General features: G+C 41.3%; 1 long non-coding RNA gene across 1 annotated transcript in view; it reads left to right on the top strand.

Annotated features, from left to right (window-relative positions):
• LOC131829413 (uncharacterized) overlaps window positions 1-22894 on the top strand; it is a 42909-nt gene extending 20015 nt beyond the window's left edge. The window contains exons 2-3 of the long non-coding RNA XR_009352844.1: window positions 13752-13824; window positions 14147-22894. This is a non-coding gene — a long non-coding RNA (uncharacterized LOC131829413). The remainder of the gene's footprint in view (window positions 1-13751; window positions 13825-14146) is intronic.
• Window positions 22895-24561: the final 1667 nt, after the last annotated feature.

Below are 24561 nucleotides of genomic sequence, written 5' to 3'. Positions count from 1 at the left end.
GACAAAGGAGGTCAAGGAAAGGGAAGGAATGGAGAGATAGGAATTTGTATTTTGCAACTGGCATAAGACAATATGGAGTGAGTATGGGATCCAAAGATTAGGAAACGGTAAATATCTAGTAAGGGAAGTGGTAAAGTTTGCTGTGCAAATGGGTCTTTCCATTTCTGCCACTACTTTTGTGGCTCTTCCTATTCATGTACGCCCCACATCTTTCCATGAAGGCTTTGAAGTGGCATTAATATCGGACATGTAAAACAAAATGAATTCTTTTACTCCTCTTACTCTCACTCCAGACCCCAGCTATAGAATTGCTCACAGCAAGAAATTTCTGGCAGTGGAACTAATCTTTTACTAGTTTTATGATTAACGCAATAACACACATAAAAATCCCTTGCTTTCTTTTTCCTATGTAGATAATATTGGTCCAGAAAAAGACAGCCCTTTTTCCCTCTCTCCAAATATCAAAATCAGTTTTTGCCACATAAATACGGCCTAACTGATCCACCTATCAACCATATTTAAACGATATTCAAACATGAGTCTACAACTTCTCTTGGAAGCCTATTCCTTGTGGTTGCTGAAAGGATAGTGTGAAAACTTTTTATTGTTTTAGATCGGACCTCCCAAGCCTGACTGTGAATTTTTATGCCTAAGTACCTAAAATATTCCAAGAAAAACATAGCCCAAACCACCACATTTTGCTTGCTTTCAGGTTCAAACCCTATAAAACCACCACATTTTGTATGGTTTCCACCCCAAACCATAAGTTGGCATGGGATTCCACTAGATGCTCTGTTCAGGTCTAATTGAGATGTTTACCAACTTTGACAACATTTTTGGCTAACTTGTCACTAATTTGGAATGCAGGTGAAGCAAGCTGAGTTCTCAGCAATCATTTCTTCATTTGGATCCCTTTCCTTGACAACCTCTCCTGCCCCCACCACCCAGCTGGGGGCCCAGAGCTATAGCATTGTCCTGGATCAGTCATTGTTACTTCCTCTGTGACGTTCTACTCATGTTTGCCTTGCCTCAGACCTTACTCTTCCCTTCAGAACTTATTTCTGTGTATTATTCCCTCAGGTTGTGCACTTTGCAGCTAATTGGCTAAATACATTTTTGCGAAGGTGTTCATAGATTGAAAAATTCTTAGGGAATGCATACAGCACTAGGTTGTAAGGTCCTTCTGGGCAGGCATGGTCTCTTGCTGACTGTTTAGAGTTGCCAGATCACATACAAGATTTTAATTTGCTAAATCTGGCAACCCTATGACTCTTGTATTTCCATCTTCTAGAAACCCCCACACAGCAGATGCTCAATAAATAATGGTTGACTGAATGACTGAATGAAAGTAGTTTGGGGTATATATCTTGGGATATTTTGATTTGCTCTAAATTATATCGCATAGGAAGTTGGCTTACCATGTAGGCCTGGAGCTGTTTTCTATGATCTCAGACCTCTGTGTTTTTGATGGGGATTGAGGTAGGCCAATTCTGCATTTTGTGTGACCATTTTCTTAGAAGGACATCCTTCTTTCTTGGAAGAGCTGGTGGGATATAAGGGGGTGAGGAGGGACACCTGGGTGGTCCAGATGGTTAAAGTGTCTGCCTTTGGCTCAGGTCATGATCTCCAAGGTCCTGGGATTGACCCAATGTCAGGCTCCCAGCTCAGTGGGGAGTCTGCTTCTTCCTCTCCCTCTGCCTCTCCCCCTGCTTGTGCACTCTCCATAATTCTCTCTCAAATGAATAAATCTTTTAAAGGGGGGTGGTGGTGAGGAAAAGAATACCTGCTGTTCGCTCCTAGTTCACTATGAAAGGGCAATCTCAAACAATTGAGTTGGAAAGCCTTGAGGGAGTGGGGAATCTTATTGCTGTCATTCTTTCCTTACCAGAAGTGGGATCTCCCTTGATAACCACAAATATACAAATAGGAGCCTCCTGGGAGTTCACAGGTACTGGGAGGAGAAGTAATAATAGCAGTTTGGACTGACTAGAATCTTTTATAAATAGTCGTAGGGCTCCCAGAATCATCATCATGAGAATTCTTAAGGGAAGGGGAAATACTATCTCAACATATTTATTTTATAATTATGTTAAATTACCAATTATATTTGTTGCTGAAACTACTGTAAAATCAAAAGGGTGCTCTTTAAGAGTGAGGGGTCACTGGATATAAAGGCAGTGTTGACATTTTTTCTTCCTTTATTACATCTACTCTTCCTTTAGGAAGTTTCTAGAACATTCCCAGCACTTTATTAAGCTTCTCCTTGTATTGGTCAGTCAGTATCTCTCTGAAAAATGTGGCTTGGAAGGTTAAGAAATTGTGAGTGAAGTGCTTGCTCTAAGGTTCCTGAATCCATCAGGTATTAGCAATGTTGCCTGTTAATTTAGAGTTGTGACTAAAGCTCATGGCAGATGTGTCTTTCTGTATTAGCCGTTGCCAAAAGACAACGGAAATACTTTAACTTTGAGACAAATCAACTCTGAGCCAGACTGAGCCCAGAATTCACATTTCCACCCACATTTTCTTCTGTTTTGTGAGTGAATTATCTCTGATGCTCATTTATCTGATTTCTAGAATCTACTACTGTCCTCAGGCACATTGTCAGATAGAGGAAAACTATGTGCTGTCTGGCTACTGAAATCCGTTCCTCTAACAAAACAAGGTCAAAATGACTTAAAAGTCTCATCTAAGAAGAATGCTCTCAAAGGTGTAGAATTTTGGTTTTCTATGCCTGATGGTTAAAAATGTGGGTTTCGCAAATGAATAAACGAACAAACAGCAGCAGAAACAGACCCATAAATAACAGAGAACAAACTGGATAGGACAAAATGGGTGAAGGGGAGTGGGAGGTATAGACTTCCAGTTCTGGAGTAAGTCAGGGGGATAAAAGGCATAGGGAATATTAGGGTTGTATGGTGACAAATGGTAATTATACTGGTGGTAGGCATAGTATAGCGCCTAGAATTGTGGACTCACTATGTTTTGTACACCTGAAAGTAATGTAACATTATGTGTCAACTATAGTTCAACAACAACAACAAAAAGGAAAAACAAGGAAAAGAAAATGATGGGATATTTTTGTAAATGTGGGCTTTGGAGTCCAAGCTACCTCAGATGGAATCCTGGATCTGTCTCTTCAGTAGCTTGAATCAAGTTGCTCTACTCTTCTAAATTCTCTTTTCCTAGTATGGAAAAGGAAGATAATTATAGTATCTACTGCATAAGATGATTAGAATTAAATGATCTATTACACAGAGAGTTAGCCCGTACATAGTAAGCGCTCAACAAATGACAGCCATTATTATTTGAAGTCTGGAATAGAAGATTTTCTTTTTAAATAGACTCTCAGAATGTTGCTGTTCAACAAACACACCCATGTGGCCTGGATTCTGCTTGTGGGCCCTGATGGAAACTGTGGCAGTAATGTCCCCACACCTGGCCGGCCACATTCCTGGCTCTTCCCCTGAATGTCCAGCTTCTGGTTTAACTGGAAGTTAGGACACAGGGTCAGGATATGCTTGCACCCTCTTTCATAGCCAAGACTAGAGCCCAGCAGAAGGGTGGGTGATCCCTGTTGCCAATCCCAGGCTTCTGAAATTCCTGGCTGCTTCTCTTTACCTTTCAGAGGGTGGGTGTTTTGGGGACAGTACATTCCCAGCACTGTAGAGGCAGTAGCTGAGCCCACTGCCTGGGGCTGTGCTGGGTTTCAGCCCTGCCCCCAAACTTCCAGTGCTCTTTTGGCTCACCCAGAAGTTCAGGTGTGGGGTGGCGGGTGGTGTGTGTTGGCCTGGGAGAGTGGGTGGGGTGCAGTGGAAAATACTTGAGCAATGAGTCTAGAGGCCCTGGGGAATTTTTTTTTTTTCTTTTTTGGTTTTGTTTTGGGTTTTGGTTTTTACATGGAATTTTACTTTATGCCATTTTCCCCTTCTACCTCTTCGGAGTTTCCCAAGGGTTCCATCCCACCAGGCTTGTAAAGGTCCCCGCAGGGGACTTGTGAAGAGATTAGAAGAAGGGAGAAGTTGAGATGAGTCAGTCCTCCCTTCAGCAGCCTCTCTTCTAGCATCTCTCTGATGTTCTCTCTCTTCCTAGTATTTTTGCCCTTTTTACTCTTTTCATTTCTAGCTATCTACAGAAACAGAACCTGAGGTTAAAAAGCTGAGGGAACCTCAAAATTCTTGTGTTTTTTTTTAATCTCTGTTCACGCTTCTAGTCCTGTCTTCCATTCTCTATGCTTTTCTTCTTTTTTAGAACATAGGACAAGGGAGTTTTTCAGAAGACGATCAGAAAAAACAGAGGGAAATCAGGCAGTAAAGTAAGGAAGATAGAGAGGAGAAGGAAGGGGGCGGTGAGTCCCTCGATCCCAAGTTAACAGGAAATGGTCCTGAGTTAATATGGAGCTGGCAAGGCTTTCTGTCTTATTTAAACTAGAGAAAGGAATTTGCTGAAATTTGATAAAATTGGAAAGAAAAATCCAAGAGGGGACCTCCCCACACAAGACTGGTGTTGATATTAAACCACTCAGCATGTTGAGGAAGTCTGGCCATATGGCTGCAGATGACCTATCCAGATGGACTCAAGGGATTAAAATTATCTCCTGATATTGGTGTGTGTGTGTGTGTGTGTGTGTAGTGAGAGCTATGTGTATTTTATATATAAGGTAGGAAATATGAAAAAGCCAACCTTAATCATAATGAGTATGGGGGAAATACAGAAAGGTAATAAAAGGGTATAAACGTCCAGCAATAAGACTAGTAGGTTCTGAGGATTTAATGTATAACATGGCGACTACAGTTGATAACACTGTGCTGTATAATTAAACCTAAATTCTGAGCAAAAAAAAAAAAAAGATAAATATGTGAGGTGATGGATGTGTTAGTTAAGTAGACGGGGACCCTTTCATCATGTACATGTATAGCAAATCACCATGGTGTACACTTTAACTGTCTTACAATTTTATTTTGTAAATTATACCTCAATATATTATTGAGCTAAAAAAATTATTAAGAAGAATAAATGTGGGACACCAGGGTGGATCAGTGGGTTCAACCTCTGCCTTCAGCTGAGGTCATATCAGGGTCTTGGAATCAAGCTCCACATCGGGCTCTCTGCTCAGCAGGGAGCCTTCTTCCCCCTCTCTCTTTGTCTGCCTCTTGGCCTACTTGTGATCTCTCTCTCCCTGTCAAATAAATAAAATCTTTAAAATAGAAGAGTAAATGTTTTCTTTTCACAGGATTGATTATATATATATATATATATATATGAAAGATTTTATTTATTTATTTATTTGACGGAGAGAGGGAGAGAGAACAAGCAGGGGGAGCGGCAGGCAGAGGGAGAGGGAGAAGCAGGCTTCCCATTGAGCAGGGAGCCCATGTGGAGCTCAATCCCAGGACCCTGAATCATTACCTGAGTCATGCAGATGCTTAACTGACTGAGCCACCCAGACATCCCTGAAGGGGAAGTTCTAAGGAAAAGTTATTTGCTTATTTTAGCATCCTTATTGTCTTGGTGGCGATCTGATTTAGAAATCCACTCCCACTTTTCTCTTGAAACTAAACTCCCAGAATATTCTAATTAAGACGATTCTTTTGGTCCCCATTTACTGAGCACTTCTGGTCAGGCTTTTAGCTATGCCGGGGCTCAGTACTTGTCACAGGTGATACCACTTAATGCTTACACAGCCCAGAGACGTGGGACCCTGACTGTTGTGTACAGCAGCCTGCGCATTGCTAGGACTCGTACATCTTCAACAACAGCAGCAACAGCTGCGAGAGGAATCCAAGGACCAATTTGTTGGAATAAAGCAGAACAGGGCTGTCCCATATGGCAGATAGATCTCAGATGCCTTTATTAGATGTAGGATGATTTTTCTTGTAGCCTAAGGGCTTTCTGGAGAGAATCTGAAATCTTTTCACTATGCCCACATCATTGCCAGATGTGGATCCTAGGGAAATAGAACTTCTCCGTGCGTGTGTGTGTGTGTGTGTGTGTGTGTATGTGCACATGCGTGCACGTGTGTGTGTAAAAGTGGCAAATCCTGGTTCCCATAACAAGTTTCAGTTCATGTCACTTTCACTTTCTTAGGAAAAAATTTCTTCTTGAGCCTTTCAAATATGTTATGGGTCAGATCATGTTCACCAAAATGTAAAACCAGTGGCAGTAAAATAATGATAAAACATGGTAATTTCATAAAGGGCCTGTTAGTCTTGTGTTCTAATAGTAGGATGTAATGGAGTGCTCCACCGAAACTTAAAAATTCATAATGATTACTGATACCATTAATCAGAATGCCATGCGAACAGCTCAGGGATCTGTTGTATTAAGCTGTCATGTGGTTGCAATCATACCTTTTTAACCGCCATCAGAGGTAACTGTCAGCAACACCATGTCTTCTCCGCAGTCTATTGCAGCGTCAGGTCCCCAGGGTTCCATCCTGAGTCCAAGGTGATTTGTACGGTACGCTAATGACCTGCTGATTGTCTGCACAAAAGCGTACTCGTACACTGTTCAGGCAACACTGTGATTCCACACAAAAGCAAAGGACTGTCTGGTGTCAAAATAGTACCATAGTCTAACTTTGATAAAGGTTTTTTAACTGACTACAAGGCACTATTTGGTGCTAACGCATGTGGCAGAAATAATGTTTATTCAAATAACTAACAAGTTGGCAGCAGGGGAAATTTCAGGAATATGTGTGTGTGTGTGTGTGTGTGAAAAGGATGCTATTTGATAGCTGTTTCTGGCTCAACTTTTGGTTCTAATTTTGAAAGGCATAGAAACTAGCAAATATCTTTGTTTCAGTTAGATATTTATTCATGTTGGTAATTACTAATGCACATTTTAAGTAATGTCACTGAAGGATTTTCTTCCTAGGAAGCGAAAATATGTGATGAATATTATATTGATCTATTTTCCTATTATCTTTTGACCTACCTCTCTGGGCTGTTTCAGGGAGCAAGTTTGGGGCTGTAGAGAGCCAGGCACAGCCATCTCAATACCCTTTCATGGGCCTAACTCTCCCAGGGTATCTCCCCTCTAAACCTGAGGACAGAGAAGAGAAGTGATGGAACAGAGTCCAGGGACGGAAAAATGGAAAACCACTGAAAATCATAGCCTGCTCCTCTCTTTGCCTGCTCCCCTGCTCTGCTGGCTACAGTCTGGCCAATACATGTGGCTTGCTCCTTCCTATGGGGACTTGTCACCAAGTCATTTATCTGTTTAGTGATGGAGGAGAATTCCTGCTGAGACTTTGACCCGGATTCCAAAGCTAGATTCCAAGACTTGACTTGTTTGTTTGTTTCTTCATTAATTTGTTTCTGCTTTCACCCATTTAGTGACTGTTTTAAACCTGTCGTTATATACCAGGCACTATGCTAACCATCAGGATGATAATTATGAATAAGATTTGGCTTCAGCTCTCACGCCCCTTGTCCTGTAGGAGTCAACTGGCCATAACCAAATGCTAAGAGACTGTCAAGGAGCCCTTGTCAGCTCTGTTCTGAGAGAGATTAAAGAGAATGTGAGTTGCAAATGTTGACAAAATGAAAGCTCTTCCACTAGACTGTAAGCTTGTTTAGGGCAAGAAGCAAGTCTCGTCCTTGGAATTATTTATAGCTCTGAGTTCAGGAAGGACACAGAGCCTATGTTCTATAAAACGTTGTTGAACTTTTTGGAATTTTGGAATTGGAATTGAATTTTGGAATTTGGAAAAGAATCTTCAGCAATGGACAGTAAGTTGCAGATGCCAAGAGTAGAGGCTTTGGGGTCAGCTAGGTGTTTGGTCTCTACTCAGTAACCAGTAATGGCTCTCACTCCATCAAATTTATTTGTCCATTTCAAAACATATGTGTTTAACCCCTGCGATGTGTCAGTGCAGATGCTCAGTGTTGTGGATTCAAGAGTGAAGAAAACGGAAATAGGATCTTTCTTCATATAGCTCGTGGTAGAAGGGATATGGGGATCTCAGAACAGATAAAAGAGATTTCCAATAAGGCATGTTAATTTTTGTGAGAAAGGAGTCCTATTGTTGCCCAGGAGTCATTCTTGGTGACTGCCAAGGGTAGGGGTTCGATGGTCAGGGAGATGAGTGCTCAAGCCCATATGGATAGTGTGTCAAGCCCTGGAGATGAAAATGATCATGGCGCATTCCAAGGACTTAACTATATATTCAGTTATTGAATTGTCACCTACAAAGAGAGGAGCTTGAGATGAAGCTGGGGAGGTGAGTGGGTCCAGACCCTGAATAGCCTTGTAGGGAGTGCTCAGTGGTCTGGATGCCACTGAAGACTAAAGGGAATTTATTGAAGGGATTGAAACGGGCAGTGCCGCAATGAAATTTGCATTTTGGATCTACTTCTTGGGCTACGTAGCAGCTGGAGGATGGTGGAGGTGAGAGACATGCTAGTTAGGAAGACTTCTGCAGAAATCCAGGTGGAAGATGGTCCATAGTGACTTAGGTATTATGGAAAATGCTTAAGCTTGAGAATCCAGTAAGACTTGGCTCTAAAGTTTAACTATCTTTGTGACTATTTACTAAGTAATTATTTTACATAAGTCCCACACTTTCTTCTGCAAAATGGAATAATTTTGCCTATCTGTTGAGGAACTTAAGTGGGATACTGTAACTAAGTTGCCAGATATTCCATGACACACACTTCTTGTCCTGTAATAGTCCTCCTTCCTCTTCACTTCTATTTCTTCTCCTTAATGTCCAACTGGGTGCTTTTATTTTTTTTAATTTTTTCAAGATTTTATTTTTAAGAACTCTCTACACCCAATGTGGGGCTTGAACTCACAATCCCCAAGATCAAGCATTGCAAGCGCCACTGACTGACCCAGCCAGGCTCTCCCAACTTTGTCCTTTTAAATAGGATCTTTTGTTGCTGTTTTTGGTCCTTTTTGTTCCTGGACCATGTGTATGGAGAAAGGCACTCCCTTTCCTTCTGCCTTTGTGAATATTGTAGTTCTCCCAGAGTGTTCTGGGCCATTACAAGGTTACCTCTGAAGTTGCTTCTGTGGAACACTTCATTCTAGTCTGTGTGTTGTTACAACCAATGAAAACCAAGCTTGGTAAAGATGAAAATCTTTGCTCCCTTCCCTTCTGGAACTTTATGGTAACTGCATTCTCCTCCTCATACCCTCGGAATGCAGCTTTGGTATTATCTTTGGCTGTCCTCGGGGCTGCTTCTTAAGCACTTGTGGAGAGAAAACTTTGTATTTTTTTCATAGAATAGACCTTATTTTCACTTGGAGGATATTCCAAAATCCTGTCATATTTTCCCTTCTGACATCTCTAAAACTCATCTTTTCCCACTGGTCTCCAGTAGCTAAAATCCTTTCCCATATTTTGGACCTCTTTTTCTTCTTCTCCTTATAAATACCTCCATTGTGGTCTCTATTCTTAAGTTCTGTCTCTGTTAAAGCAATCTCTTTGGTGCCTTCATTACAACGTCTTTTTAAAATGCTCTTTTCAGTTTCTCTCATCTGCATTAAATCTGGACTTTAGGGAAGCACACTGCTCTTCCTTGCCTGATTTTTCCCCTTCCTGGTTTTTATATTTCTTCTTAATTTCTTTCTTTCTTTCTTTTTTTTTTAAAAGATTACTTATTTATTTATTTGACAGACAGAGATCACAAGTAGGCAGAGAGGCAGGCAGAGAGAGAGAGAGAAAGAGAGGAGGAAGCAGGCTCCCCGCTGAGCAGAGAGCCCGATGTGGGGCTCGATCCCAGGACCCTGGGATCATGACCTGAGCCGAAGGCAGAGGCTTTAATCCACTGAGCCACCCAGGTGTCCCTCTTCTTAATTTCTTAATACCTGACCTCCTTATATGTGTTCATTTTATTTTTCTCATTCACTTTTTTGTTTTCTTAGGCAGCTTTCAAGGTGTGTCCTCCCTAGCCAAGGACATTTTCTTTTCCTTTTTACATGCCAAACCCAGCCTCAAACAAGTTGTATCCCCAAACTCCTCTCTTGTTCTTTTCATAGATTTCTTCCTCATTTGCTAATGTCTCCCCCTTCATGATATTGGCCTTTTCTTTATCAAGTGATGTCATTGCTACATAATTGAGTATATATATGCTCTTTTCATATAAGCAGATCTATCGCTTTCTAAGGACAGTCTATGCTATTAATTGACTTAGGTCTATTCTCTCACTTCTAATGCGACTACCTTGAAGTTGATAGCTACCTGCCATTTTGTCTCACCGCCTCAGCTCACTCTCTCAGCTATTCTGCCCTTAACATCATTCTCAGGATGTCTTTCTGATCCAATGTCTTTCTTTTCTTAAACAAAACAGAAAAAAACAACAAAGCTCCTGGCTTTCCCTGGCCTGCAGAATGAGATTTACTATCCTTAGGTGTGCATCAAGAATCTTCATACCTTGGTCCCTCCTCACCATTCCACATTCTGCCTGTCACTTTTTGCCCCAAATCCTAAATTCCAGTCACATGGAACAACTTGAGGAAGCAATTTACTATATACATAGGTTGAGCATGAACTCTGACAGACCAAATTCAGATTCAGAATTCTTTCCGATTTTTAAAAAAAATAATCGAGTGGGACTAATAATAGCTACCTTTAAAAAAAAATTCTCCTTTTTTCTCTCAAAGAATTTATTTATTCATTTATTTGAGAGAGAGAGAGAGAATGCATGGCAGTGGGGGGAGGGGCAACGGGAGAGGGAGAAGCAGACAATTCCAAGCAGACTCTGAGCGCAGAGTTAAACATGGGACCTGATCCTGAGACCACGACCCTGAACTGAAAACAAGAGTCAGACACCCAACTGACTAAGTCACCCAGGTGCCCCATTTTGCCTTTTTTTTTTTTCTTTTTACACCAAAAGATTTCATGTAAAAATCTTTCTTTCTGGTTTCTTTCAGAAACTATGGCAATACTGCATCATATTCCCACTTGGCAGCAGAGGGTTGGAGTTGAATGGTGGCTGCCCTTTTAGATGAAAAAAGGCTTTTCTCTAATTTGCGAGTTTCTGTCACTCTGTTTTGTGTCAACATTGAGGCAAAGTGTCATTTATCATTGCTCTTGTGTTTTGTTTGCCTTATAGTATTACGAGAGAATTGTACCACATCTCTACAGATAAGTAAGAGATGGGCAGATGCTATTTTGTATTTCAAGAAACACCTGGGGCCTACTTTACACTTCGTCCTCCTGGTCCCAGCAGACAATCTGAATTTGGCTCTCTATCCAACTGGCTTAGCCGTAGGGCCTGTGTTCAAATCCTTGTTCCATTGCTTGTTAGCTGTGTGGCTTTGGACATGTTACCTAAGCATTCTCTGCCTAACCTTCCACCGCGGTCATATGTACCTCACAGAGTTTTTGTGAAGGTTATGTGAGATAATCTATGTAGAGAGTTTAGCAGAAAAATTAGAACATGGAAAGAATAAGTCTTAGCTATGTTTTTATTATGTCTTATTATTATTATTATTCTGTTTTCCCAAAATCTGATAATGGGACTACCAGAATCATGAAGGACTGATAATTTGATTTGGGGTAGATTCTTTTGGTGCCTACTTGGCCATGTCTTTCTAGCTATTACTTTTGTCACTTACTGGCTATGGGCCTGGTCAAGTTGTTTAACCTCACTATAGCTCCATTTTGTCATCTGTAAAATGTTAACAAGAACAGTGTGATAATGGTATCCACATCATTGGTTATGATGTATCATTTGAGATAAACATGTGCTGTGTATGGCAGGCGTCTGCCACATAAGAAGTATGCAGCAAATGGTAGCCATTATTGTCATCGGCTTCTCTGGCCACATTTTGCCTCTGTTGCCCAAGGGAAGTGGTCTGGTAGTGGTGAGGACGCAGGAAGCCTGGTGATCCACCTGCGTGTGATATGTGGTACCCACACATCTATATGGGCTGCTCAAGAATTGAAATAGAATTTGCATATCATAAAATTCACTCTCTTAGGGGCACCTGGGTGGCTCAGTGGGTTAAGCCGCTGCCTTCGGCTCAGGTCATGATCTCAGAGTCCTGGGATGGAGCCCCGCATCAGGCTGTCTGCTCAGCAGGGAGTCTGCTTCCTCCTCTCTCTGCCTGCCTCTCTGCCTGCTTGTGATCTCCGTCTGTCAAATAAATAAATAAAATCTTTAAAAAAAAAATTCACTCTCTTAAAATGCATAATCAAGGTTGCTTTAGGTTGTATAATCATCACAACTAATTCCAGAATGTTTTCATCAACCCGATAACCATTAGCTATCATCCCTCAAGCCTTGCCCCTAGCCCTTGGCAATCACTAAAACACTTTCTGTTTCCATGGATTTGCTGGTGTCTGTCTTCCAGACTCTGACTTGCGCCCTAATTGTCAAGAGCCCTTTGATATCTGAGCTTGCAAGGATGTCCTAAGAGCAGCCTTTCAGGGGGACCTTCCAGCAGGTTCCATGGTGCTAATATTCAGAGGGGTGATAAACACAGCAGAGGGGTGGTTCCAGCCCCCAACAAAGCAGGCTCCCCCGGGGAACCACTTAACATTCCTGTGCCTCCCTTGGACTTACTGAGCCAGACTTTTCCCCAGGAAGGGGAAATTACTACTCAGGTATTACCCAAATACTTCTTTAGAGTTTGAAGAACACAATACTCCTGTCTAGAACAAAGACAATGTGTTGTGCTAACAAAGCTTTACTTGGGCTGGGCTGCGAACTGGGACTTAAGCTCAGTCTCATCCCTGCCTTCAGTCAGTCTCTTAGTGACACTAGTAAGCCACTCATCTTTTAGTTTGCTTCTTTGTCAAGTGAGGGGTTTGGAGGAGGGCAGATACCTGGAATGCAGACATGATCATTGGTATCTGGAAGAGGCTTCTCTATAGGCATAAACATCAGTTCTGAAGAATCCTCTTCATGTGTTCTGAGTAAAACCGCTTACTCATTCTGGGCTTAGCAGCTGTCCACCGCGTTTGGCAAGGAGGCGAAGTTGCTGAAGCCCACTGTTTGGAGTTTTGGTGGTCAGTGTGCAGTCGTGTTGAGATTAAACCAGAAGTATGGGAAGCCCCTCCTCTTTCCTTGCTCACCTTCCCTTCTCTCTTCTTCCCATATTCCAGTAATTAAGATTGCAAGTATTTTTAAATTGCAAACAGCCCATGGGAATGTTAAAGCCACCAGGTACTCATACTCTGGTATGAAATACTCAGATCTAACAATTGAAGACCTTAGGTTTAAGCTAGTCTCTGTCATATTAAGGACATTTGGGTTCCTGGAGCCTGAGGAAGGGGACAGAGTGGTACATCAAAGGAGAATGTTAGTTGGGGCTCGTGGGTGGCTCAGTGGGTTAAAACCTCTGCCTTCAGCTCAGGTCATAATCCCAGGGTCCTGGGATTGAGCCCCCTGTCGGGCTCTCTGCTCAGCAGGGAGCCTGCTTCCCCGCCTCTCTCTCTCTGCCTACCTCTCTGCCTACTGTGATCTCTGTCTGTCAAATTAAAAAAAAAAAAAAAAAACTTTAAAAAGGAGAATGTTAGTCAAAGACAATTCCTGATGTGAGTTTTTCTCAGTACCTGGGCAGTGGCACTCTAATACATCTCCTGTAATGCTTTTAGTGGAGATGCCCTAAGTTAGTGCTGCTTCATCTAGACTGTCTTTGTGTTAGGTTCTTATCATTCTGTCTTATTTTGTTAATGACTCAGAATCAGTCATTTTGGATGCCAGGAACTGAGTAAAGCTTGGGTGACTGTACTTCTAATTTTTCATAAGGTCTTAAATCTTTTGTCGCCAAATATCATTTATTCATCTCTCTCTTAGGTTACAGAATCACAACTCCATTCAGGTCAGCTCCGCGAAGTGCTGTGAAGAAGCAGCAGCGTTCTTGGATTCTGTGAGCTCTCTTTCCTTTTTCCCTCATATGTCCCTCCCAAGCCCACTCATTCTACATGCTTTCTGCAAGCAGATTCACTCGTATTTAACTGCAATTACATTTTTTTCCACCTTCTTTGTTAAAGCAAAATAAATGAAGAAATAGAGACTCCTTAGGCATACTTTGTGTGTCCCTGTAGTCTCTGCCTCATTGTTTGGAAAACCACAGACTTCATCTAGATGCCAATGCATCCGTCATCGGGGTTTGGTTAAGTGGTGTATTTACCAAGATCTTCACTTGAGCAGTGGCTTAACTTTTTAATCTTTGATTTATAATTTTACAGTTGCTGAGACAGAAGGAAACGCATTTCTTTGGAGGAGCATGACATTTTCTACGTCGCTTCCTATCCCTGTCACTGAACTTCCTGAATCCTGGCCCCAGACACCATCAAGAGGACCTTCTGGATAGCCTACCTATCCCCTGAGAGAGGAGGAACATCAACTGTGGTTTCTAACTAGACTGCCTTCTTCATTTCAAGTAATGGCTGCCATCAGGGTCAGATTAAAGACAGACCAGTTGGACCACTGCTTGGAGGACTAACCTATAAGGGCACCAAAATGACCACAGAGTGCTAAAACATTCACAGAAATATACAGAGAGGAAAACAATACTAGCACTTATTTTAGGGAGAATTCTGTGTGGAATTGGAAGGAATGGTTCGATAAATTCCTTAGGGGTAGAAAGTAAGGCATAATCAAATATAGAGGAGCATGGAGTTGTTTTACTACAGGGCTTCTGTTTGTCCTATTCAGATATATAATTTGGGTGCCCCATCTGGATTGTTTGTGACCATGGAGGGTAGGCAGACACCCTCACTGGTCCTCTGGCTTGGTTCTTCCCCACGCAGAGCTCAGCTTGTCCTTGAATAAAGATTTGGCAAGTAGTGGTTTTATGGAAACACCAATTTATTTATTAGCCTACATGTCTCGACATTCTAGGGCTTGAAAATGAAAACATAATCAGACTATCTTCCAGTTCTAGGATGTTAGCCCTTAGTATGTCTTCATTCATTTGAGGGCAAAGATGAACCAACACAGTAGATCAAGTCAAATGGAGCCTGAATTCCCTGCTTATGGGCTGGATGATCAGCCTCTGTGTCAAGTTAATTTAATCAGTGGAGACACTAGGTAGAGCTGAGATCTTTAAAAATATTTGGCTGAAGGGTGATATTATTGATTATTTGTAGATGAAGATGTCAAGGAACATTCATAGAATCATGAAAAATGGAACTGCGGGTCACATTAAAAAAATTCAACAAGTAGTTAAGTATCTACTGGACACTGGAGACAGGTGTAAGATAGATATGGTTCCAGGGCATCTGGGTGGCTCAGTTGGTTTAGCATCCAACTCTTGATTTTGGCTCAGGTCATGATCTCAAGATTGTGAAATTGAACCCCGCATTGGGCTGCACTGAGCTTGGAGCCTGCTTGGGATTCTCTCTCTTCTTCTCCCTCTGCCCCTACGTGGCTCTCTAAATGAATGAATGAATGAATGAATAAGATAAACATGTTTCTTACATTCTAGCTTTCTCTTGGATGTGAAGAGCAGTGGCCACAGCAAACAAATGGACACAATGATATTCCTGAGTCAAGGATTACAGTTGTTATAGCAATTCTTATTGCCTTAATCCAGCCTAGTGAGCACCCATTTGTAAGACCTGTAAGTCTGCATTCTGTAATTGCTCTGTGAACCTGCCTAGACTGTTTCTCTAGCAAGCTGTATAAAATCCCATGGTACCAGAGGAAGGGGTTAGGTTTAGTTAGGGCTTCTGGGGGAGAGAGATATCAAGTGATATGGGTCAGAAAATATGAAGGGATAGAATTTGGGAAGCAGCTATTGCTTCTGTCTGATGTGGAGAAATTGCATGATGAAAAATGTTAGGCTGGGAACTCTGAGACCCAGATCTTTATTTTAATACTAATGAGCCATGTGACTGTGGGCAAGTCATATCACATTCCATTTGGAGGCCTCTTAGGTGATCTAAGACCCCTTCCAGCTCTAAAAATGCTAACATCAGGTCCCAGTCTACTGGACAACTGCCCAGTTTCTAACTCAACTTATCTTAAGCTGATAGGTCAAGTAAATCTGCAATACCACTTGACTGAGTTTTTGTTTTTGTTTTTGTTTTTTGGAGGAGTATTTATCAACCTTATAGAAAACAATGAATCTGGGGCACCTGGGTGGCTCAGATGGCTGGGTGGCTCATCTACCTTTGGCTCAGGTCATGATCTCCGGGTCCTGGGATAGAGCCCCATATCTGGCTCCCTGCTCCCAGGGGCCTGCTTCCCACCTCCACCTCTCCCCCTGCTTGAACTCTCTGTGCCTCTCTCTCTCTCTCAGATGAGTATATAAAATCTTAAAAAAAAGAAAAATGAATACAATGGGTCTGCTTAGGAGTTGAGTAGGTCCTAGAAACATTCCCTGTAGAGCTCACAGAGGATTTACCCTCCTCTACTCTTTCTCCCATCTGTGCCTTTCTCCCTCTCTTTTCCTTGATCACACTTCCACTGAGCATATACCATGTGGAACATACCAGGTGTGTGCTAGGTTTGGAGATACAAGCTAAACCTGACAGTTTCCCCCACTCCAGAAGTGTTCATAGGAGAGGGTACAAAACCCTCCTTCCTTTCATCTGCTGGCTTTTCTTTTGGTGAGGATCACCCATGTCTTAAGGGACTGGAAGCCCCACCAGGGTAACCAGTTAAAGGCAGATGACCCATGCTTCTCAGGCAATTCTGAGGTGCCTTGACATCCACCTCTATGTAATCACTTAGGCCCAGGGTTACCATGAAAAGATCTATGTTCATATATAAGGAAGAGACAATCATTTACTTCTTGGAATAAATCTGTAGAGGGACAGCCCTCCATACGGTGATGGCCACTGTCTGCAACCATCTCTGCTCAGATAGGGAGAATCCAGGTGACTATGTACTAAACGTTAAAAAAACTTCTTTCAATAAATAGACATCTTTCATGTATACTGTGCTTCATATATTCATTATAGCTGGTGACCTCTTTAAATACATATAGTTTCTCTCTTTCAAGATCAGAAGGCTGATAGGACTTTGAAGAGGAACAAAGGGCTTGGTAACCCACATAAGTGGAAAGTTGACCCTGCAATAATTGACAGCATATTCAAATATTTCAGTGAGCGTTACTCCCATTAAGCAAAAGCAGTATCAGTAAATTTACATGACTCTAAACATTCTAATGAAAAAGGCACATTCTTTTTCTTCCTTATGTGCTAAAGAAACTGTAGTAGAAAAGGAAACATTCTGTGGGCCATCTCCGATTTCTAAATATGTGGTTACTGGTCCTTATGAAGGACAAAAACTACATATGATGGGATGGTCTTTCCAACTCCGATTTGCATAACCTGAAGTCTTATAGCTCCAGGCACTGAACTCAAAGCCATTTGTTTTCTTTATCCCTTTGGAAGAAAATAAAAATCTTATTTTTCCAAGCAATTAAAACCCTTCTGCTTCAGCTAGGATGAAAGAATTAGGAGTTCTGTCTCCTTGTACATAATTGCATGTTTCATCTTTGTTGTTTAATGATTGACAGAAAACTGATAAACTGAGACATCTCTGAATCAGGGTTGAATGTACTGTCTTGGTGAGCTCCATTGCTAATTTGTTTGACTATTTTTTAGCATTTCTTACTGTGTAATAGAAAGGTTTATTAAATATGAGGGGTGCAAAGCTTTCTGAATACTAATGAACTTATTTGCCAAAACTTAAGTGTTCCTTCTTTTCAGTGAATGCCTGTCTCATTTAACAGGATCCAAATTGAATAATGAAGAAAATTAGACTATACCGTACCCTCCAGAGACACTGTGTGTGAACTGTGAATGAATAGTGAGGGAAGAAAGAGGTCATATTTATAAAAAAAAAAAAGAGTAGATGATTTGGATCTTCTAAGAAAGGATTAACTCAGAGAAATCCACTTGTTTTCAAAGAAATATACTCATAGTAATTTAATGAGCAGGATTTCCCACTGCACAAGTGGGTACCTTGTTCCTTACCTTTGTCGAACTTAAAATGAGAGTGAAGTCATAATCATATGGCAATGCATGCTAGGTTTCAATGGTTACAATTTACTAACTTTATCCCAGTGTAAGGCACCCCATACCTGTGATGGAATGAACACAGATCTCTAGAGGAGTATAATAGGGAGATGCAGTTTGAGAAATTGCCCCAATGCTTCCTTTTAGAGCAATGCAATGAGGCTATCCCTTGATTGATATCTTTACTTCCATTGCCTTTGTGTTATTAATAAAGTTGATCAGGATCCCCTTCTCTTGCCAGCATGTGAAGGGCACTGCAGGAGCAAGATGGCTGCCCTCTAGGCAAGGGACACAGGCTGGGAGAACTTCAGCAGCCACACAAACTGTTAAATATGGTCAGGAACAGACTGTATGGATAAATTAAAGTGATCGAGGGAAAGTGAACGAGAATATGAAGATGAGACTGTGGAAAGCCAGGAATTCATTCCTGTCAGAATTTGAATAGGAAGATAACCACTGGAAAAGAAGGAGGTAAGGAGGGACCCTAAGGTAGAGAAAATAAAGAGAAGAATGGATGTTTCCAGAGCTTGTTAAAATTAATGATCCTGAGGTTTCAGGAGGAAGAAAGGAAGATCAAGAAAAAGAGAAGTCTCTGAAGCCTGTGAAGTTTCAAAAACAAAACACAATTTTTTTTTTAACTAAAATCATACTCTTCTTAGAAAAGAGGCTGAACATTAACAGAAAGTTTGATGACAGTGGGTTTGTAGTTAGGAATTTACTTTTAATCTCCAAGAGAAGTGTTACGTGACAAAGATTCAAAAGACTATGTGTTTTTTTGGCTATCATTCAGGGCATCAGTAGAAAGGGGGAAAAAGAATGGTCAATGCATCTCAGATAAATACCAACAAACTGTGCAATATTTCATTTGAGATTTGTATTCTCCCCAATTAAGTTTGGAAAAAAGAGAGAGAGAGGAGGGGAGGGGGCAGAGAGACGTAGTGTATTTGATTGCCTCTGTGGGAAGACTTGAGAATTACAAACTTGAATGTTTGTAACTCAACATTCCTTACTCCCTTGAAGTGAAAATTCGCTATTAAAAATTAAGTAAATAGAGAGTCTGGGGACATTAAGATTCTTCGCCATCATTTCAAATCATGATCTGCTCCCTCGGAAAAAAAAAGAAGCTGGGACTCGGAAAGTAGGGAGGCGAGGGGAAAGGGACTGATGCGGGAAGGGGAATGAATACTGCAAACCCAGTAAGACTATACAGTTCGTGGGAAAATGAAATGAACAACAGAGTTTGAAGGATAAGCAGATAATGAGGAATGTGAGATAAGACGACATTTATAGGTTTACTTATTTATTTGAGAAAGAGAGAGCGAGCGAGCTGGAGCGGGACAGGTGGGCAGAGGGGAAGGGAGGGAGAGAATCCCAAGCAGACTCTTGCTGAGTGCAGAGCCTGAGGTGGGGGCAGGGGCTGCTCCATGCGGGTTCCATGCCAGGATCCATCCCACAACCCCAAGATCATGACCTGAGCCGAAATCAAGAGGTGGGCGCTTAACTATCTGAGCCACCCAGGTGCCCCAAGAGATAAAAAGACATTTAAACATTGGGAAATTACTAAGGAAAGTGAGAAGGAATGAGGAATTAATGTGGAAATGTGAGGAAAGGAGGAAGTAACTGGAATGAGAAACAAAATGTGGCTAATGGCTGTAAAGGACAAGTTTGGACTCTCAATGGCATGTTCCTTAACCTTTGGAGAGCACACACGACCTAGAAATAAAAGAGAAAAAGATGGAAAGAGTTCACGGTTAACACGAAATCATGAGGACAATAAAAGAAGCAATGTGCATCATCAGTCCTCAAGAACAAAAGCATTTCTAGAGAACTGTATGAGTCTATGTTCTCCGTTCTTCTATGAGCGCAATCCTCTGCATCTTTTACAAAAGGTTGATTTATGAAATGAGTGCTATTAAAGAAAATAAAAGATAAGCTTTATTAAGAGAAGTTGAAGAAAAGATTACACCTAAAACAACTGAAGTGGGGACTCAGCAAGCAAAAAAATGTGAAATGTGGCCACTCCAGGAGAGAACTGAAGATAACGGATTCAAATAGCAATGCGGGCAGCGACAAGGAAGGAAGTTGTAACTGTTGTAAATATTTTAGAATATATTTTTCCACAACAGTTTTTTTTTTCTTCTTAGAATGACTGAGATTAAGCTAAAAGCTTCTGGGTATTGCTTTAAACACTGGATGAGAGGATTTATAGCAATTCAAGTATTCCCAATAGTAGAAATAACATTAATTTTTCAAGACGACTAATATCTGGAACAGATCTAAATGCCTGTGATTATCCTTTGCTTTCTTGTGTTTGTGCAGGGGATTCCTTTCAGCCAGACAGTACCAGACCCCCTTCGGAGGGAAGCTGATAAAGTAATTTAGGTGGAAAGGCCTAATGAGATAATGATGCTAAGGCCAGTTAACACCTAATAAGAACATAACCACCAGGGATGATATTGTTGCTTATTAATTATAATGATGATGTGGAGGAAAGAGACAAGGTGGCACTCATTTAGCAGAGAGCACTCAGGAGTAAAGCTGTTTTCCCAAAGGGCAAGATGCAGTCAGTTCGAGTTAGAAGTAGGGCAACATTTAGCAGAGTTGGAAATTTATGGCCATTGGGTTATCCTGGTGACCGCAGAACTGGAGGCCAAGTAGGAGGCAACAGACGCCTTCCTGAGGTGACCCTGGGCCGGAGTGGAGATTGCTGTGGTTGAGGGTCAGGCCAGGCACGGAGGCAGAGACTCCAGGCTGATTTTTGGGGGCAGTCTGCTTGCCTTAGATTCCACAGTGGTCATTCGTGGGCAGACGGGCTGGTGTCCAGAACTAGACTGGGCGGCCTTTCCCTTTCCACTCCGCTCGGTCCTGTGAATCAGACCCATGATGCAACTCTTCAGTCAGGGCTGGAGCCTTGTACTATCGGGAGAGTCCAGAAGATCCTCTGGTCCTGTATCTAGAGGCGCAGATCTAATTTAAGGTTGCTTGGTGTTCATCTGCCTCTGCTCTGTTTCCTAAATTCTCTGTGGGTCTGGGCACCTGTGTGTTCACCCAGGACAGGGGAATTGTAGGATCAGTTCACTGCAGATATACCATCTGTATTAATCACATGGCAGGAGTCAAGAATGTGAGGAAGAAACAGCCATGTGAAAAAACATGGAGCTTTTGGAAATCTTGTGAGTCCTTAAGGGAGGCGAAGAAACTGGAAATTCAGGACCAGGTTGGGGGGAGCAGATTTGCGACCCAGGAACGACCCTGAAACTCCCTTTCCTATTCACATCTTTCCCCTCACCACCTGGGTCTTGATCTGGATCTGGATCCTACACCCTATGCCATCATCACTCACTTCTCTCTGGGTCTGGGGACACCACATCTGCAATGATGGGGGTGGTTTTCCACACCTTTCTTTATTAGCTGCACGAATGCCATTTCACAGGATTTTTCTTGTTCTGTCATAGAAAGGAAATAACATTCTCATCATTAATTTGTTAAAGCAAGTATATTTAATTTTTATTAAATGTGTGGTTTGTGAATGGCAAGAAGTGAAAAGAGATGAACTGGAAGACAGAAAGTGTACCTCTAGTCCTGGCCCTTATCCATATCAGCCCTGTAACCCTGGGTAAATCTCTTGCTTTTATGAGCTTCAGCTTCCTTGTACATAAAGCGAAGGGTTGATAAGGGTAATCTTTAGGGTTTTACAGCCATTTCCAGCCTTCAAATTCTATACTTATGTATGTATGTTCATAAGAATCCTTCTATTGTATCTTTATGAGAAAAGCAATTGGTAAACTCCTAGGGTGATAAATATTGCCTTAAATCCGTAATTCAGAGTGAACAATAAAGGTTGAGGTTACCAATGAGCGGCAGAACTATTTTTTGAGCACTAACTATGTGGCAGCCACATGCCAACCTTAAAGGCAGGTAAGTAAGGCGTTACAGGTGAGCAAACAAAGGCTTCAGTAATTGAAATAGGATCATTCAAGATCATTTAGTTAATAAGGGGGTGGAGCCAACATTCCAACCCAGGTTTCCCTAAAATGGAAACCTTTGACCTGGATCCTCACTGTGTGTATCCTCCTCAATTTAGAACCCAATACTGGGTTGTCCCATACCTGATGGCACCGAAGTTTTCTTCAGTCACAGTTGTTCTTAATAGTGGATGGAAGGAAGAGCAAGGTAGGGAACGGTCTGAAAAATGTCCCCAGTTGATTCTCATACACACATCTTTGTGCCTCCGCATGCCCTTTGAGACCTCACCCAGGCAGAGTCATACCAACATAATTACAGAAACGATGCCTTCCTGGGAAACCTGCTGCCCCGTGCAGTTCTCATTTCTATTTCTCTCAACATGGCTTTGAGGTAGGCAAGGGAATCGGACACAATTATTTCTCCTGTCTTCCACGTGGGAAACTGAAAAAAAGAGAATTGATCAATGCAACTTCATGCACCCAGTGGTCACAGAACTGACATGAGGGCTCACACCTTAAACTCCAGCCACCACAAGACACTGTCTTTTAGCCAATTCTATTAATAATGTATTTTACATAAAGGAAATATGTCATTTTGTTCCCCCTTGGAGTTTCCAAGTAGATGTATCATTCTGGTGACATTGTTTTATTTGGAATATCTGTGAAATCAGCGAGCATCTCTGAATAGCACCAGCTGAAGAGCCATTGACAAAAACCAAATGGAGGAGAAGGGTTTCTTAGCCAGGAATTTCTATGAACAAAAAAGTGACTTTCTAAACTTTTGCTGACTGGTCCCAGAAAAGTGCCTCATCAAGGTCATTAAGAATGTCTAGGTACCCAGAATAGAGAGAGGCTCTTCATTGTTCATATTCTTTTAAAGTAATACAACAAATTTGTTGTTGTTGTTGTAAATAAGAATTGCTGGCATCTAGAATTCTAATTGCTTTTCAAGAATTTATTTTAAAGATTTATTTATTTATTTATTTATTTGAAGCACAGAGAGAGAGAGAGATCACAAGTAGGCAGAGAGGCAGGCAGAGAGAGAGGAAGGGAAGCAGGCTCCCTGCTGAGCAGAGAGCCCGATGTGGGACTCGATCCCAGGACCCTGAGATCATGACCTGAGCCGAAGGCAGCGGCTCAACCCACTGAGCCACCCAGGCGCCCCTCAAGAATTTATTTTAATGCCACACACACAAGGCCCTAGGCTTAGTCTTAATTCACGATTCTTTACAATTTAAAATGCATTTGGTCTTCTTTCTTTCTTTGGCTTCTTTTTACTTTTGCTAAATAAATTCTAAATTCTTGCTCCATATGGTTGCATTTAGCTACTTGTGAAAAATTAGAAATATACAGCTATAGGATTTGATTAAATAAAGATACAATAGAATATAACATTATCAGAAGAATCAGACAGCCCTATATGAAATGATTTCTAAGATATATAGTTAAAATTTAAAAAGGAAGATATAGAACAGCATGTATGGTAAGCTTCCATCTATATAAATACAAATGTATCTGTTTATATACATTCCTTAGCTGTGGAAGGACATTTAAGGAACTGGTAATAGTAGTTGCCTCTGGGGAGAAAGTGACTGCTGGGAGAATGGAAGGAGATTCTATATATATGCTGTTGTCCCTTTTACATAGTATAGCATGTTCATTACTACCTATTCATTTTTTTTTATAAAGAAGGAGGTAGAGCTATTTTTACTTAGATGGAAAAATACAAAAGACATATTGTTAGGTACAAAAAGCAAGTTGCAGAATAGTATGAATAGTATATGATTTTATTTTTATAAAGTAATTGTACATATATATGTGTGTATACACATACACACATACACATCTGTAAGGATTTGCACCAAACTGTTAACAGTGCTTCCCCCTGGGGAGTAAATATGAGAACAGTGTGTGTGTACATGTGCATGAATTTTTAATATCCTTTGTACTCTTACATTGTCTGATTTTTTAAATGAAAAGCACACACTAATTCACAATAAATTAACTCATAAAACCCAAACTCAACCAAAGGATTGCACTTGACTTCAACACACCTATAAACAAAATTTCCCAGATCAGCTTTTCTGGTCAGCCATGTTTTGTATTTTATATCCCACATATTCACTTCACATATCCTTAACCTCTTTTCTGAAGCTTCCTGAACTTTCTGTTCATTTGTCTTTGCTCTCCTGCAACCCCCTTTATCATGAGGCCCAGCCAAGATCATGACCAAGGAATCATGGTAATCCTATTGATAGTTCCACACTCAACTTCTTTCCCTTCAATCAATCCAGAATTATGCAACTAAAATCCTCATTCCTACTTTAGAGACTTCATCCAGGGTTAAATCTGTCTACCTCTTTCAATACAATTTCTATTCTTTCCGAATCATTCTTATCAGCATAGTTCCAATCTGGTTTGTTAAGTTTAGTGGTGAAAACTCCACCCAACCACTCTGAACTCCACATCCCTCCAAATAACACCCCACTTCTCTGAACTTTACAGCAATTTTCCTCAAGAAAGTTGGCCTTTCTTTTGGAAAGACACATCCTCTTCCCTCCCCCATTCATTTCTTCGAAATTTGAGAGAGTGAGCATGAGCTGGGGGGAGGAGCAGAGGGATTCCATTCTGAGTGGGGAGCCTGACATGGGGCTCGATCTCAGGACC

Source organism: Mustela lutreola, chromosome 4, assembly GCF_030435805.1.
Source record: "Mustela lutreola isolate mMusLut2 chromosome 4, mMusLut2.pri, whole genome shotgun sequence".
NCBI lineage: Eukaryota > Metazoa > Chordata > Mammalia > Carnivora > Mustelidae > Mustela > Mustela lutreola.
Note: the sequence above shows the minus strand (reverse complement) of the source record. Positions and strands in the feature narration are given on the sequence as shown.